Source organism: Gavialis gangeticus, unplaced genomic scaffold (genome assembly GCF_001723915.1).
Source record: "Gavialis gangeticus isolate Ggan-Ray unplaced genomic scaffold, GavGan_comp1, whole genome shotgun sequence".
NCBI classification, from domain to species: Eukaryota; Metazoa; Chordata; order Crocodylia; family Gavialidae; genus Gavialis; species Gavialis gangeticus.
The window spans coordinates 41,209,790-41,225,462 of NW_017729025.1; the positions used below are offsets into that span (position 1 = coordinate 41,209,790).

Sequence of the window (15,673 nt, forward strand, 5' to 3'; positions counted from 1 at the left end):
CCTAGGGACAGGGGACAGGGCTGAAGGAAAAAGACTTGGGGTTTTGCATTTGTACCCAAATCTGTTGCCAGTTTGTTGACTTTGGTGATCCACTTAATACCTTTCTGTGTGCCATGAGCTAACACATAAAGTTAGGAGGAGACTTCACCACCATTGGAGTAGTGTAATCTAAAAAGGAAAAATGCTATAGAAGTGTTCAGTAATAGCATTAGGGGTGTAGGTTGTAGCTGTGTTTGTCTAAGGACATAGGCAGACAAGGTTCTTTGGGTGAATCTGATATCTTTTATTAGGCCAACTTAAATGGTTGGAAAAACATTTTTTTAAAAGCAAGCTTTCAGGTTTAAAAACCCTTCATCAGGCTGAGGAAGTTTCAGCAGTTGGTGTGTGCTCTTCCTGGATGGAATGACAAGTAAAGAAGCCAGAGGCTGGGCTGGTATGTATAGCACTGGTTTTTGTAAATATTATTTGTGTGTCTTGTATTGTTCTGGTAACTTAAAATGGTTAAGCAAGCTCATTTCCTACCCTTTCCCACCTCATTTGCTTGCTTTCTCCTCCTGTCATGTCTTGTTGACACCTGAACAATATGCTCTCTAGAGCAAGGACAGTTTTCTCTGTTTGTACAACATGCAGTACAGTTGGGCTTTGGTTGTGGAGTGGAGTTCACAGGTGCAACCAAATGAATGATAAAAATGGGAGTTTTAGCTCCTTTTAGTTCCTTTCCATTTTTTAAAATAGGCATAATTTAAATTTAACTGAATTATAGAGCATTTATTGTTACAATAGGGTAGCAAAACAAATATAGATGAAGAGTAAAAGAGAACTTGAAAGAGACTTTTCAGCAGTCAACCAGGCTATCATTTGAGGGGCCCCTTAATTTTTGTACAGAGGGTATAAATACTCTCCAGAAGCAACAGATTTGGGAATAACCCAGGCTGATTGAGACATCTTTGGAAGAAAAACTGAAGAAACTCTTCAATAGCTGAGAATTAAAGGAACAGAGGCTGACTTTGTGTCATAATTTGGAGTTCAGGGAATTAAACCCAGACACCTTTCTTGAGGTTCAGAATGGAATTGTTGGAACTGTATATGTTTCAGGCTGGGTAGATCACATTATCTTCATGGGGCATGGCCAACTTTATGTGGGAGTCTGTAATGTAAGCTGTATTACCAACAGCTATGTGGCAATGATTGAAATTCAGGTGTAAGATGCAACAGCCCTTAAGTGGTTGGAAGAAGGTACATTTGCACAGAGGCCCAGTTGCTGCTACTTCCTTGCCCCCATGGAAACTCAGCTCCCTTACTCCAGATCCTTTCTGGCTAATTTCTAGGAAAATGTACCTCTTAGGAGTGGGAGAAGGGATCAGGAATGAAGAGCAAAAGCACAGTGTTGGCATTATCCTTGGAAAACCTTGTTGGGTTTTGGAAGGGGAGGATGTGGTAGATAAAGGGCACATTTATGCCATCTCAGTACTCTGCCAACGGGCACCACAGTGAGGCATGCTGCACCTGCTTCAGGTGCACCACTTAGGATCATAGAAACTTAGGGTTGTAAGGGACCTCAGGAAGTCATCTAGTTCAGCATTTCTTAACCCATGGGTCGCGACCCAAAAGTGGGCTGCAAAAATATATGAAACAATCACAGAAAAATGGGAAAATCACAGATTTTCTCCTTTGAAGGAGAAAAATGTGGAAAACTGTGGCTTTTCCCTTACAGGCTTGCAGAGTTCCAATCTGCAAGGATCTGCTTGGGGCTGTGGGGAGTGGGAGGAGGGCAATCGGGGAGGGGGCTACACATGCATGTGCATGCACAAACATGCATGTGGCAGCCAGGCAGCGTGGAAAGCAGCTCCTGCAACTCGCTGTAGGTAAGTCTATGAGATGGGGGGAGGGGGGGAAGAGGAAGGAGGGGGCAGGCACAGACAATACATCAGGCATAGACAATGTACTGAGGAGGCAGGGAGGGCACAGGCAACACATCAGGGGGTCATATGCCCACTCAGAATTGTGCTGTCATCAGGCATGGGGCTGCAGCCTGGCCAGACAGGCATGGGCCGGAGCTGCCTCCATGGTCCAGTGGGCAGGACCCAGTGTGGGAGGACAGAGTGGGGTGGTGAGACTCGTTGCTGCCACTGCTGGGACCCCTAGTCTAGTCGCACCACCAACAGCATGAGGAGTAACAGATGGGAGGGGGAGCACGCTGCCCTCACCTCCAGCCACTCGCATGCTGGACCATGGTTATACCCTGCCACCATGGCCCAGCCGCCACCACCACCCCACATCTCAGGCCACAGCTCTATCCTGGAAGGGAAATGGGGTGGTGTGCAGTGCAGGCAGCTTGAGGGGAGTGGCAGCAGTGGCAGTGGCAGTGGTGGCCAGGTCATGGTGGCAGTGTAGAGACATGGCCCAGAGCATGAGTGACTGGGGGTGGGAGGAGGTGAGGGCAGTGCCCCCCCATCCATTACTACTTATGCTGCTGGTGACACAGCTAGCACAAGAGTCCTGGTGGTGGCAGCAGCAGCAGCAACAAGTCTTGCCACCCTGCTCTGCCCTTCCATGCCAGGTCCCGTCTGCTGGGCAGTGGAGGCTGCTCATGCCAGTCCAGCCAGGCTGCACCCCTATGCCTGCTGATGGCACACAAATCTGGGGGGGCACATTCCCCCTGATGCCCCATGCGCCATCCCACAGACTGTGGGGCTGGCACCTTGGGGCAGGGAGCAGTGGGTCAGGCGTGAGAGGCACCAGCAGGGCTGGAGGGGTGAGGCTGTGGGTTGGGAGTGAGGGGCACTGGCAGGGCCAGTGACTTGTGAGTTGGGTGTGAAGGGCACCAGCAATTTGCATTGTGCAAATTGCAAAATGATGAATGTCACTTGGGAGTAAGGGAGGGCCACATGTTAATATTGCTGGTAATATTTTCCTGTTGATTTTGACTTCTGCCTTTAAAATTAAGACTGTTGAGCTGCTTTAACTTTTAGTGTGTAATAAGTATTTTGGGGTCAAAATACTTGTGTGTTTTCTACTTAACTATTTAGTGGGTCACGACCGGCCATTGATGTTTACAAAAGGGCCCTGATACAAAAAAGGTTGAGAACCACTAATCTAGTCTAACCTCCTGCTCAAAGCAGCGCCATCTCCAACTTTGTCTAGCCCATTCTTAAAAGCCTCCAGGGGTGGAGATTTTGCTTCCTGAAACAGAAGAAACGTGGCCTGGTAAGTGCAGCACTGGTTCTGCACCTATAAATTTTCCTTAGAGTGTAGTTGCATTCACCTAGCTCTGCACTAAGGCACTGTGTAATTCTGGGTACATTGTGCCTCACTGCTGTGCTGCCTACAACAGTGCTAAAGTAGGGTGGACATACGGAAAGTCTCTCTAGCCCTGACCTGCCCCTCTCATGTAGATTTCCAAATGCATAGCTGTGACACAATATTGCTGCTACAACATTGCACACCAAAGAAATCACTGACAAATGCTGATCAAAAGACAGAGTGGTCAGTTGTCTACTCCTTTCTTCCCTTCTGTTGGAAAAACTCAATGAAACAGTGGCCGTGTCTACACAAGATGCTGACTGTACAGTTATTACTGTGCAGTCATTTAGTACATTTAGTACTTCCATACACAAGTAGTAATTAATGACTGCGCAGTAACTGGCGTTACTGTGCAGTAGTGTCCCCAAATGGCTTTTTGGTGATGCTGGCTGCACAGTAGTTCATTACTATTGCGCAGTAGCATTATGTCACGCTTTGTGCCATGCGATGCTGCTGCACACTAGTAACGAGCTACTGCTCAGTCAGCATCTCATGTAGACATGGCCACTTTGTCTTAATCAGGATTTTTTGCCAGACTAAGAATGACAAATTCGTTTTGGCTTTATAATGGCCATTGGGAGTAAGGCCCGAATTGCAAAATTCAGAGCTGGTTGCTATTTTGATCGCTGTATGAAGCGTGATTGCATTTAAAGCCAGGATTTTGTTTTGGTCCATTAAATGGGAGTTGGGAGTAAAATTGAGATCCAGATTTGGATTTGGGATGGCATTCTATCCTGATCCCCGCATGTGGGACACACAAAATCAGATCAAGTCCATGTTCATTGTTTGCATTTAGATTTAAAGCAAGAAGCGCTTATGTGACAGTGCTCCCCACTGTGTGCTGGCAAAAGACTCAGAAAAAGAAGAGAGTTGTTTATGCTCTAGTACTGTGGGAGTCTCTGTGTTTTGTTGAGCACTAGGACCCAGCAGAAAGTTTCCTTATTTCTGTGGTTTTAGCAGTACCTCTGACACAAGGATAGCTCAGTGAGCATGGAGTCTGGGTTACGGCTGCATTCTGTCTGGAGGGATCCTTCCAAATACTGAATCAAACCAGAATGAAAGGATTAACTGTGAGAATATAACAAAACTGCAACAGCAACTAATGCAGGAGGGAGCAAGAGCAAAAAACAAAGATTAAAAGGTAACTAAAATGGTTCTCATTTCCTGTCTTTTAATCTTTGACTCAGGGGTTTAGCATTGTCATTAGGAGCCTATAAATGTTCAAACAGCTGCATTTGTGCACATTTTGATTTTGAGGTTTGGGTTGTTTGTTTTTCAGGGGCTTTTTTATCCCCAAATTTCATATGTATTTCAGTGGATCTACTGCATCAAGCTCACATTGTAATATGATGCAGGATGGACAATAACCTCATCCAGATTAGTTTAGTTTCTAAAGTAAGTTTATTAAAAAAAAGCCCCCACAGCTCTGGGGAGGGGGGTATTTAGTTGGTTAACTACCTTTTTACTTTATTTCTTATTGAAAAGCATAACTTGCTTGCTCTGTTCAGTTAGGGATGTGTGTGTATGTGTGTGTGTGTATTCATGCATGTGTGTTAATAACTTCATCCACTACAGTGTGAAATAGTTACATATAACTTAAGCAAAATACCCAGTGACTAAGGACTGGAGGACCGTTTCCTAATTTTGCGGCTGTGCTGCTTTGAGTAGTTCATGCTGTTCCCTTGGCTCTGTTGTTTTAACCAAATTCCCCAGTCTGTGGCTACAATTTATATCAAACAGCAAATCAGTTCTGATCTTTTTTTAAATTCTGAATTCCGAATGAGGTACTAATAACTGTTATCTGGGGAGAAAGAGCCTGGCCAAAGCTGGTAATAATTTTGTTCACAGGTGTGAAAGACATTTTTAGAAAAATAAAACATTTTCCCCAGGAGCCCTAAGGCCAGATCCTGCATAGATGCTGAGCCTGGTTCTGGGAGGTGCTAAGCACTTGCACCTCCCTCTGGCTTCAGTGAGTTTTGACATCACAGGATTGGCTCAGAGTAGAAGGGTGTTTTGGTTCATTTTGTTTTCGATTCCCGAGCCGAGTTGTAGAAGTTCTCAAATGCAAGCCATGCTTTGGGAAATGCATCAGAGAACAGTTGGGGTGGACAATTATAATAATTTAAGAAAAAATGAATCTAATGTGAAAGGAATAGTCTGTTGCCAGCCCCCATGTGGAGATTGTCATAGCCAGTGTGCTTCCAGTTCATTGACACAAGCATTCATTTTACTAATCTTAGGCAGACACCGTTGTATTTCTTTTGTTCCTGCATTTCATTGATTTTTAAATCACTATTTTATAGAGACAGCCTGTTTATACTTTACAATTTGTATGTGGTGTACTTTACACACGCATACATTTAGAAGGACTCATCTCTTGTGTTAAGATTGATTTGTTCAGTGCTATTATTAAGAGAGGTGTTTTCCTATTTTCAGATTAGCTTCCCCTTTCTTGCCTTTCTGCAGTATTGACATCTAACTTAGCTGGACTTTTTCTTAGGTTTATTTCTTCAAAATATATATATGGCATTTCCTCACTGGGCAAAGCAGGCGTTTTCATTTCTAGCAGTCTTTTTCGACCGTGGTCAGCTTTTGGTTGTATTGTCAACATATTTCTGTCAAATTCTATTGTGTTATCATACTCCCAGCCTGGTTTACAGAAACTTTTATTACAACAAGCAATTTTAGGCTGTAGTATCATTTATGTCAGACCAGAGCAATACTGGAGTAACTGGATCTTTAAACTCATTGGTTGGATTCAAATTGTTTTATGCACAGAAGGTTAACATTGTGACATGCAGAGAATCAGAATAAAAAATGAACACACAATGGAAATGAGTTTTTCTCAGTATTAAAAAAGAATTGGCATTTGTAAAGAGGGCAATAAATTAGGCATCAAAAGCCCTGTTTCCTTCAGAGTATCCCATGCATGAGCCAGTAAACAACGTAAAGTGTGATCGTTTTGCAGTTGAAAATGTAAGGCCTTTTAAGGTTTGTAGCCTAAGCCTTACATGTCATTAAAGTAGCTCTCTTGTTAAAGAGGGACTGTCCCAGAAGCTGTAAAATCTATAAACACTTTCCTGATTGGCTTAAAAATTTAGACACAGGAAGTGCATGATATCTAATAACAGACAAGTGGAGACACTGTTGTCATGGAAACTGAGAAGACTACTCCCCCTCTCCCCATTTATAAAAAAAAAAAAAAGCCTGCATATCATCAGAAATGCCTGTAGAACATGTTGGCTTCTGCTGCCTTTCCCACAGCATCTGTTGAAACCTGAGACTGTGCCTGTCAAATCAAGGTCATTTTACAACAAAAACTGCACCTTCTTCCATATTTCATATCTGCATTTTGTTTCATACTTTCGACAGAACAAAGAGTTAAGGGAAACAACCTGCTCTCCTTACTCAGGCAAAGCTGCTATTGATTTCAGTGGGAGTCTTGCCTGAGTGAGGCCCGCAACATTGGGCCAGGAGAAGCTTATGTTGTAGTTTCAAGTTCCATATTGTAAAAAGGCTCAAAACAGAAGGGCTGAGAAAAAATATTTGGGTGCCAACTGTTGGATTAAATTCATTCCTGGTACAGTTCCATCAGCTTCCGAGGAGTTGTAACAGAACTGAATTCGGCCTACTTTGTTCCTGTGAACTACAAAACTGTTAAAAGTTAATTATTTGAACTTGAACGCTAAGGCAATTTCACAACTCTACTTTATATCTTGGGGAAAAAAACCTTGAATTAATAAGTGTTAACTGTGGACATTAAATCATTGTTTCTATTAGAACCGTCCTTTCTCTTCAAGAGCACTGAAGGCAAGAACATAAATCTGAAAGGAAAATACACTCTATTAGCCGTGAATGCAGTGTGGAAAAATAAAGGCAGAGTAAACTACTAAGATTACTACTTGGGTAAATTAAAGTTTCACTGTACTGGACTTTCAGTAAGTTTGTGGTGTGAGAGAAATTTTGCTTTCAAAGCAAAACTGGAATCTCTCTCTGCAAATGCACAAGGAGATGAGTGAACTGTCTGTTTGTTTGTTTTTCTGGCAGATGCTGATTTCAAATGTTTTTGATGGAAAGATGTCTTCAGCCTTTATTACATTTTCTCTGCAGCATTTCATTTTGGTATTCCCTTACATTTTCATTTAGCTCTGTTATACTGACCAAACAGCCAGTTTAAAGCACTTGAATGCTTCACCCTCAGTATAAATCATCAGTTTGAAACCTTCGAAAATGACCAGTTTGACCTTTGTTTTCTCTTTGCTTGCATATTTCATGGTTTTAGGAAAACTAGCTGACTGCTGAGCAATTCTTAGGGCTTTAGGGCCAGATCCTGCATAACATTGAATTAGAGGCACTCAGCACCTTGAAAGAAGCCTTGTGCATCTCTCAAGATTAGAGCTTTGTCCACTCAGGACAAAAAAGGTCTGATTCTTACTTACATTAAGGTCAGAGTAGTCTAAGGACACCTTAAAATCAATGTAAATGTAATTTACTCCAACTTGAAGGTCCCTTTATATTACCAGAGAGATGTAAAGTGGCCTGAGTGCAAATAAGAGTTGGCTCCCAAGTGTTGTAGAACTGAAGCATGTCAGCGTTTCATGCAAATATTGGTTCACGTACATGTTAGAATAGTCTTTGAGATTTGGACAATTGTATATTTTTATTCATCCTGCATATAATTAGCCAGATGTTGCTTTTAATTGATTGGGAGCTTAGATGAAGAATGTTAGGCTTCACAGTAAAAGCTTTCTCTCTTCTACCAAAGAGTTTCCTGTTGTCAGGAGCTCTCTTATCTGCAGGAACGTTCATCAGCAGGAAATATGTCAGTTACTTGTTTTTACAAACCGAAGGAAATGAACTGGATTAGTTGCTTTCTAGATTTGCCCTTCATTCTTCATGGAGAATTCGTTACAATGTCTGCATAGCAGCATTTATCTCTGAATAGGTCTGTTCGTAAAAGTTTTACTATACCAACTACTTCTCAGTATTCTTCGGTATCAGAAATGCAACATAAAGTAAAAAGCAGAGGTTTAATGTTGTCAATCCACTCTTCTTCCTCCCCATCCCCTATATTTTTTATTGTCTGAGCCACATTTTCAAAGGCAGACTCTAAAATTGGTAGTGTTTAAATTGGACATTAGTACATGGAGATTACATAATGGTTGCCTGAGTATCCAGTTTGGTTGCACAAATGCATTTTCCCAAAGAAAGGGAAAATTTTGAGAATAGAAAAAAATGTACATTAACTAATTTACTAGTAGCAATTGTTCTTAAATTCCTAAACCCAATTTCATCCTATCAGCCACTTCACAAACAGTCATTAAGTAATACCCACAGAACCTGTGGGTGGCAGTTTCCAGAGATTAGGAAACTGAGGCAGAAGGTTGTGGAGTGATTTGTACAAGGTTAAAAAGGAAGTCATTGGCAGAGCTTGAAAGAGAACTAAGATCCCCTGATTTCCAGACCTCTCCTCAAACCACTAGATAATATCAGACTGGGTTCAGGCATTCTTGAACATGTAGTCCTCTTTCATAAATTAATTTGTGCCAATATTCCAATATAATAGGTATTTTAGGGGAAAACACAGAAAACAACTAGATATGTGTGAAATACAGGTCCAGGTCCTTCTCTGAACCACTTCCAAGTTGGAAGTGAGATCCCAGATCAGAGGCCAGTGATAAAGTTGGGGTTATAGCTCCCCAAAATAGGCTTTGTGTTCAAATCCAGGGTTCAGGTTAAGCTCATCATTGATTTAATAACTAAGTGTATTCAGGAAAACACATTATTTCTCAATTATCACCTAATGAGATCTATTTACTGAACTCAGCTGAGTTTATTGAAGGGCTTTTTCCTCAGATTGATATGGAACAGATACATAATGTTAAAAGAAAATCTAGTACATGAATAAAATCTAAGAGCTGATTGTTTAATTAGACAAGTACACTTACTACTTATGAAGCGTATCCCACACATCTCTGATTCAGTTAATCTATAAAGAGCAAATCTACCTTACCTTCCACCTGACTTCAGACTAACTTGGTTAACTACCTCTGTCTGCTGCATTAGAGTCATTCTTGACAGAAGAATTAGCCACCTGGAAGCAAATCACCATTCTAAACACTGGGCACGTCTGCACGAGACACTAAATACGCAGTAGCCGAATAATGCTGAGCAGTAGCACATCACACAGCACCAAGAGTGCTAATATGGTACTGTGCAGTATTATTAGGCCGCTACACAGTAGAGTCACTAAAAAGGTATTCGCCGGTGCTACTGCATAGTAACTCCAGGTACTGCGCAGTAGCGTCTCATGTAGATGCACCCACTGAGTAGAATGAGACTATCCTGCCTTATATTTGAATTTGCTGGTTTATGATTTTTAGATCTCTCAACTGAGCCAAAACAGGACCAAAAACAGGTCCTTGAATAATGATAATTTAAAAGAGTAAAATAAAGCAAATGCGATAAAACAAAATAAAACAATGTCTAATTGAAATGTATAAATAATGACTACGATTTTTAAAACTGACTGGTTGATTTTGGGGGCCTAACTTGAAACATCTTACTGGAGTCTGATTTTCAGAAGGTGAATTCTAAAAAACATGACCCCTGTAAAGTGTCTCAAGCTTAGCACCCAGAAATGGAGACACCCCAAGACACTTAGCGACATTTGAAAATCTTTCCCCTAGACTTCATATCTAGCCTCTAGATTTAAATATTACTCTAAAAATAAAATGTGTTATAATCCAATTGGTTTCTCCCTATCCTTGTCTTTTCCTACCCTTTGATTATTATCATTATTGTTCAGCAAAGCTTAGGAGCCCCTGTCAAGGACCAGGAGGAATTCAGTTGTGGTAAGTGCTGTACAAACACAGATAAAGAACTGTCCCCACTATGCTTTGCCAGTTTCTCTTGTTTGCTTTTGATCTAATGCGGGGCCCAGTTCTGCAGAAACCTACTACTGATTAGAGAATATCCATTGACTTTAGTTGTGAGCATTATGGTTGTGTTTGCAGGATTGGGAACTGAAACTGCAAGCCCCTCAGGGTACGGAACCCGTCCATAGAGGAATTATGAACATCTGTGGTGCCATACAAGTGAAAAAATAATAGTAGTCCTCCTTCACAGTTATCTCATGTGTAACATGAGGTTTCTTTTCCTCTGCGATGTCCAGGAATGCCACACTGCTACTCGGATGTCTCTCTAAGTCTCGGATGTAAATAAAAAGCCCTTGATATTAAAAAATGGTTATTCAAAGTTACACTCATAAATCTTCACAGTGGAGACCACAGAGAGCCCCAAGGAGTACCCAGTGACTGCTGAATGCTCTGCACTTTTGATGATCAGGCCCTTTATTTTTTTGCTGTGTTTTACATTCATGTTCTTTAAAAATCTTTATAGTGCTCTTTTTATGTCTATGTCCCTACACAGTCCCTTTGGTGGAGACCTGGGAGGTCCGTCAAGCAGCGGTACTAAACGTTCTCACCCAAAAATGTAATGAAACTCTCATGTGAAAAGACAGACCTCAAAGAGTGCACCTGTTAAGAAAAAAACACTCTTCTAAGCCAACAAGAAGTGTGTTATCAATCTATTCATTGATATACTAAGTACCCAGTGATGCCTTAATATTTTTTATCATAAAATAAACAGTCATCTTAAAATGTAAAGATAAAGGTGCTGGGTGGGAATGTGCCTAGTATAAAATGCAGTCAGATGGAACGGCAGTAGTAATGGAGCTGTGGATTATTACTAGACATGAGCAGATTAGTCAGATCTAGAGCAGGCCTTGGTTATGGATTCGATTTCAGAGTGAATCAGCACTAGAGTTCAGGGGCAGGTTTGACAGTGCTGAAATCTGATGAACTATTTGCTCAGGATTCTCAGAGATGTGTTGTGGCTCAACACAGCAGACAAACCACGAGATTTTAAGGCAGGAGGCCTGGATTCTCTTCCCACCTTTCAGCTCTGTTGGCGGCCTTGAGCAAGTCATTCTGCCTTTTTTGGGAAAATAATACTTCCCTTAGGAAGCATTTCAAGATCTGCTGATGAAACGTGCTGTATAAGAACTAAGTCTTCATATTACTTTATCAATTTTATGCCTTAATTATTAGTTTTATGCCTTGTTTAAAATGTGAGTGGTGAAACTTGAAGGTGAGAGGTGTGCCCCAACAGTTCTAATCCTCAAAGAAAATTTACAAAACACTTTTCAGAGACGACCCTATGAACTCCACTTCATCAACTTCCTAGATACTAAAAATCATGGACTATAGAGATTGGATTTATGACATATTATAACCTGCCTGACAACTGACTCCCCAGGAAGAGCACGTACCAGCTGCAGAAATTTCCTCAGCCTGGCGAAGGGTTTTTAAACCCGAAAGCTTGTTTAACATTTTTTTCCAGCTAATTAAATTGGTCTAACAAAAGATATCAGATTCACCCAAAGAACCTTGTCTGCCCGTGGTGAAACTTGTCATTTCTTGTAATCTGTTCGCCGACATCCTTCGGTCTTGCCTTCACACATGCGACCCAGCCCAGCTTATATCTGTTCAGAATTCTGCTGCAAAGTTCATTTCCCTAATCTTTTGCTTTGACCAGGACACCGTTCCCTTTGCATGACTCTGTTGGTTGCCTCTCTGTCACATCAAGCAAACTACTTATCTCCCTCTTTCAGGGCTCATATCCTATCTGTCATCTCTCATTTACTATCAAGTTGCAAACTCATACCTCCAGTCAGCCCATGAGGCTAGCCTGCATTGCCCACTGTTAAATTTCAAATAAGCACATTTCCTCCCATGGTGCATTTCATGGTTGGGAGCAGCTTCCTGTAAACAGCTGCAAAACTGACATTTTTAATTCCTCCCAATCTCCTGCAAAATAATGCCCAGTGGCTAGGCTGAGACCTCTGTTTATCATGAAGACCAGTACAGTTTCCTGGTACTCCCCCTCTCTGCCTGTCTGTATCCATCTGTTGTCTCTTGTCTTATACTTGGAAAGGTAGCTTCTGAGTGGTATCCATTCTTTTTGTCTAGGCTTATGCAGTGTCTGGCACAATGGGACCTTTGTGTATGGACGGGGATTGTAGACGCGGTGATAATAGAAGTAAGAAGTAAGAATTCATTGTTAACTTCAAGACATGCAACTGGAAAGAACTATGTAGATGCTAGATATTATTCTCAATTAGTTCCAAAATAGTAGAACTATCAAAAGGCCAGCTTGTCGAGGACACGTCCCATCAGCAGATATGCTTACTTGGTGCTGGAAAAGGGCCTGTATTCTTTAAGGGCTTATATGGAGTGGATCTGCCCCAGTTGCTTTTCCTGCACACCTTGTTTGTGGGGGGTAATCTCTGACTTGCTAAGGCGTAGTCAGTTGTCCCTGGCAGTGCTTCTTCTCAGATGCAGAGGGATTCTGCTTGATTAGTTCTTTAAAGTGTATTCCCTGGATGACAGCAATCAGCTAGGAGTAGTGTGTAGCATTGTTGTAGCTGTGGTGGTCCAGGAAACAGGTGAGAACAGGATTTTTTCAGTAATATTTCCTACTTGGACCAGCTCTGCAGCATCTTTCCCATCTCTATATTTGGCTCAATAAAAGAGATGACTAAAATCCTACTCAGTCATCTAGGAAAGAACCACCTGCTGCAGTAGGACTTTGGTCCTACTTGGCCTTCTGCTGCAGCTCAGGTTGAACCCTTAACCTGAACCCAAGTGCACAATGCTCACCTCCCATGCATACTCCTCTCCACCTTGGTCAGGCCATCTGGGATATATAGCATGGCTGAAAAGAAAATCTGCCAGACTTATTAACAAGTAGGGTTGTGGCAGACCAAGCCAGGGTATAGCACCTTGCAAGGAGGGTAACTTTATTGTGAAAAGTTTTTTACACTCTAAAATGTTAGTAGCCACCCTTTTTGTTTGGCTCCTTGGAAGGGTTTAGTTCAGTTATTACTGAACTACATGGTAACTTCATTTTTGCTCTAACCCTGCCTTGTATCTTGAGTTCTCCACACCCCCAGGCAGGTCTGTGACTCCCTGATACAGAGCAGTTTCTTCTTTTGTTTGGTTTTGCATAGTGGCCGACCTTTGCCCTGGTTATGTCAGCTTCCGGCACAGCTAGCATATGCAGCCTTGCTAGCCTGACATATCCTGTAGAGCCTCCCTGTGCATGTTTCCCTTAGTAGTCCGTATCTTCCTACTGTGAATTTCACTGCTGGTTGCACTTGCTGTGAAAAGGACTGGAGGGAATTATTAGAGACAGGGCTAAGTACAAAGTCCCAAGCAGGACCAGGAGCCAAGCATTTCCCAAAGCTCAAGATTGCCTGGATCTTTGTTGAGAGCAAACTCATCTCTGCATGTTACCTGCTTATTACATCCTTTTTAACACTGAATTTTGTAAATCTCTCATATTGGAGGGGAAGGTTCCAAATATTTTGATCCTGTTTTTAACATTTTGAGTAGGTTTCTCTCACTCTGAGCTTTAGAAACTTCACTTTAATAATTCACTAAGATACTTTTCCCTTCATTAACATTTTATCATTTTAGTATTGTGCATATGGTGAACTGCTCAGTATGCTCATTAGGGACCTATTCTTGCCCCGTACTCTCACATCCCTGCAGGTGTGAAAGGCCCTAAATAAAGAGCTTATTCTGCCTTTTGGGCAGAGAAGCATTTTCTAAAGAGATTAAACAAGGAGTGCATGTTTTTGAGAAAGGAAATGCACTTAGAAGTTCTAAGCAGTAATGTGTGGGCTGAAACCAAGAAAATATAGGGAACAGTTGTCAAACTGCCTCTAACCTGTGAAGGCACCACAATGTGGAATGCTGTAGGTTCAATTATATTAAAAACTAGAGTTGATGCTGGTTTCATTTACATCAGTGGTGCTCAATCTATGGCCTGCTGGCTGGATTTGGCCTAAGGAGCTGTGTTATCCAGCCCATGGGGTTCCCCATGCATTCGGAAATTTGGCGTTGAGGGCAAAATGTCAGTGTTAGTTGCTGCAGTTCTGGGGGTTGTAGGGGGTAACTCTGCCACCACTCCCCTGCTGCAAAATTTCCAGGCCCATGGGGAACCCCATGGGCTGGATGACATGGCCCCATGTGGTGGATCATGCCAACACAGAGGGTTACTTTTCAGTCAGATCTGGCACGTGGAGTTGGGCTGATGCTCAGGCCCAGCCCAGTGGACTGGATCGCACTTGCAGCCCAAACCTGTGTAGATAGACCAACACTGTGTATAGGATTTGCCCTATGGATTGGCCCCATGCTGCTCATTGTGCCCATGGGGATATGCTAAGCAGCACTGATTTGTATAATTTTTACATCAATGTAGCCCTTCTGATTTCAGTACAGGGTTAAAATGCTTGCATAATTTGCATGGGCGTTTACCATAGCTCACTGTGCTTATGTGCACAGATGACTAGTTATGTGTTGTGCAATGCTGGTAACTGAGCACATAAGTTTGGTGCATACCCACATTTTTCTACAGGCAGGACTCACACACTCCTGAAAGCAGGCCTTGAACTTTTATTACAGTTTGCTGTTTCTTTTTCATACAAGGCAGACTTTTAAAGCCGTGTGTTATTTATTATTGTTAAAGGCAGTGTTAGCATCCAAATTATGGCAGGTAACTTTGAAACAGGGAAGAAATCAAACTGAGCTAAAAGAGTATGCAGTAATAGCAGTTCTGGAGGGCTTTGAAGGTGACTGCAAGACGTCTGAACTGGAAGTGGTGGAGAAGGCAAGGCCAGGGTGGGATTCAAAGCAACTAAGTAATACTGTTAGGCCAATATACTGAGTTTTGTTTGAATTGCAAGGGACAAGATAGTTGCTGGGCACAGAAGCATAGCAAGCTCCTTTGTTGTCCAGGCCAAAGTTGGAGAGGGATCTAGGGGCATACCTGAGGCTCTGGGTCATGTCCAGGACACAGGGGATGAAGGCAGAGAGCTCTCAGTCCTGACAGTTGCGGGTCTTCAGCTCTGCAGAAAGGGGAGGACACAACTCGCTGGGGTCATTGCAAGTCCCCTGGCACGGCTTTATGAACACTCGTGGTGCTCTGGAGAGGTGCCGGAGGACTGGAAGAGGGCCAACGTGGTTCCCGTCTTCAAAAAGGGAAAGAAAGAGGACCTGGGGAACTACAGGCCAGTCAGCCTTACCTTGATCCTGGGCAAGCTGTTCGAGAAAATTATTCTGGCACACATCCAGGAGGGGCCAGCAGGGAACGGCATGCTCAGGGGCAACCAGCACGGGTTCATCAGCGGCAGGTCCTGTCAGACCAACCTGGTGGCCTTTTACGACCAGGTCACTAAATCATTGGATGCAGGGGTGGCAGTGGATATAGTTTTCCTAGACTTCAGGAAGGCTTTTGATACTGT

The 15,673-nt window shown here is 42.5% G+C and overlaps 1 protein-coding gene across 3 annotated transcripts in view; it reads left to right on the plus strand.

The window, feature by feature from the left end:
* Positions 1 to 4,273: 4,273 nt before the first annotated feature.
* Positions 4,274 to 15,673, plus strand: part of FOXN3 (forkhead box N3) — a 415,590-nt gene continuing 404,190 nt past the window's right edge. For all 3 annotated transcript variants that reach the window (XM_019518676.1, XM_019518678.1, XM_019518679.1), the window contains exon 1: positions 4,274 to 4,444. The gene's annotated coding sequence lies outside the window, so the exon portion shown is untranslated. The remainder of the gene's footprint in view (positions 4,445 to 15,673) is intronic.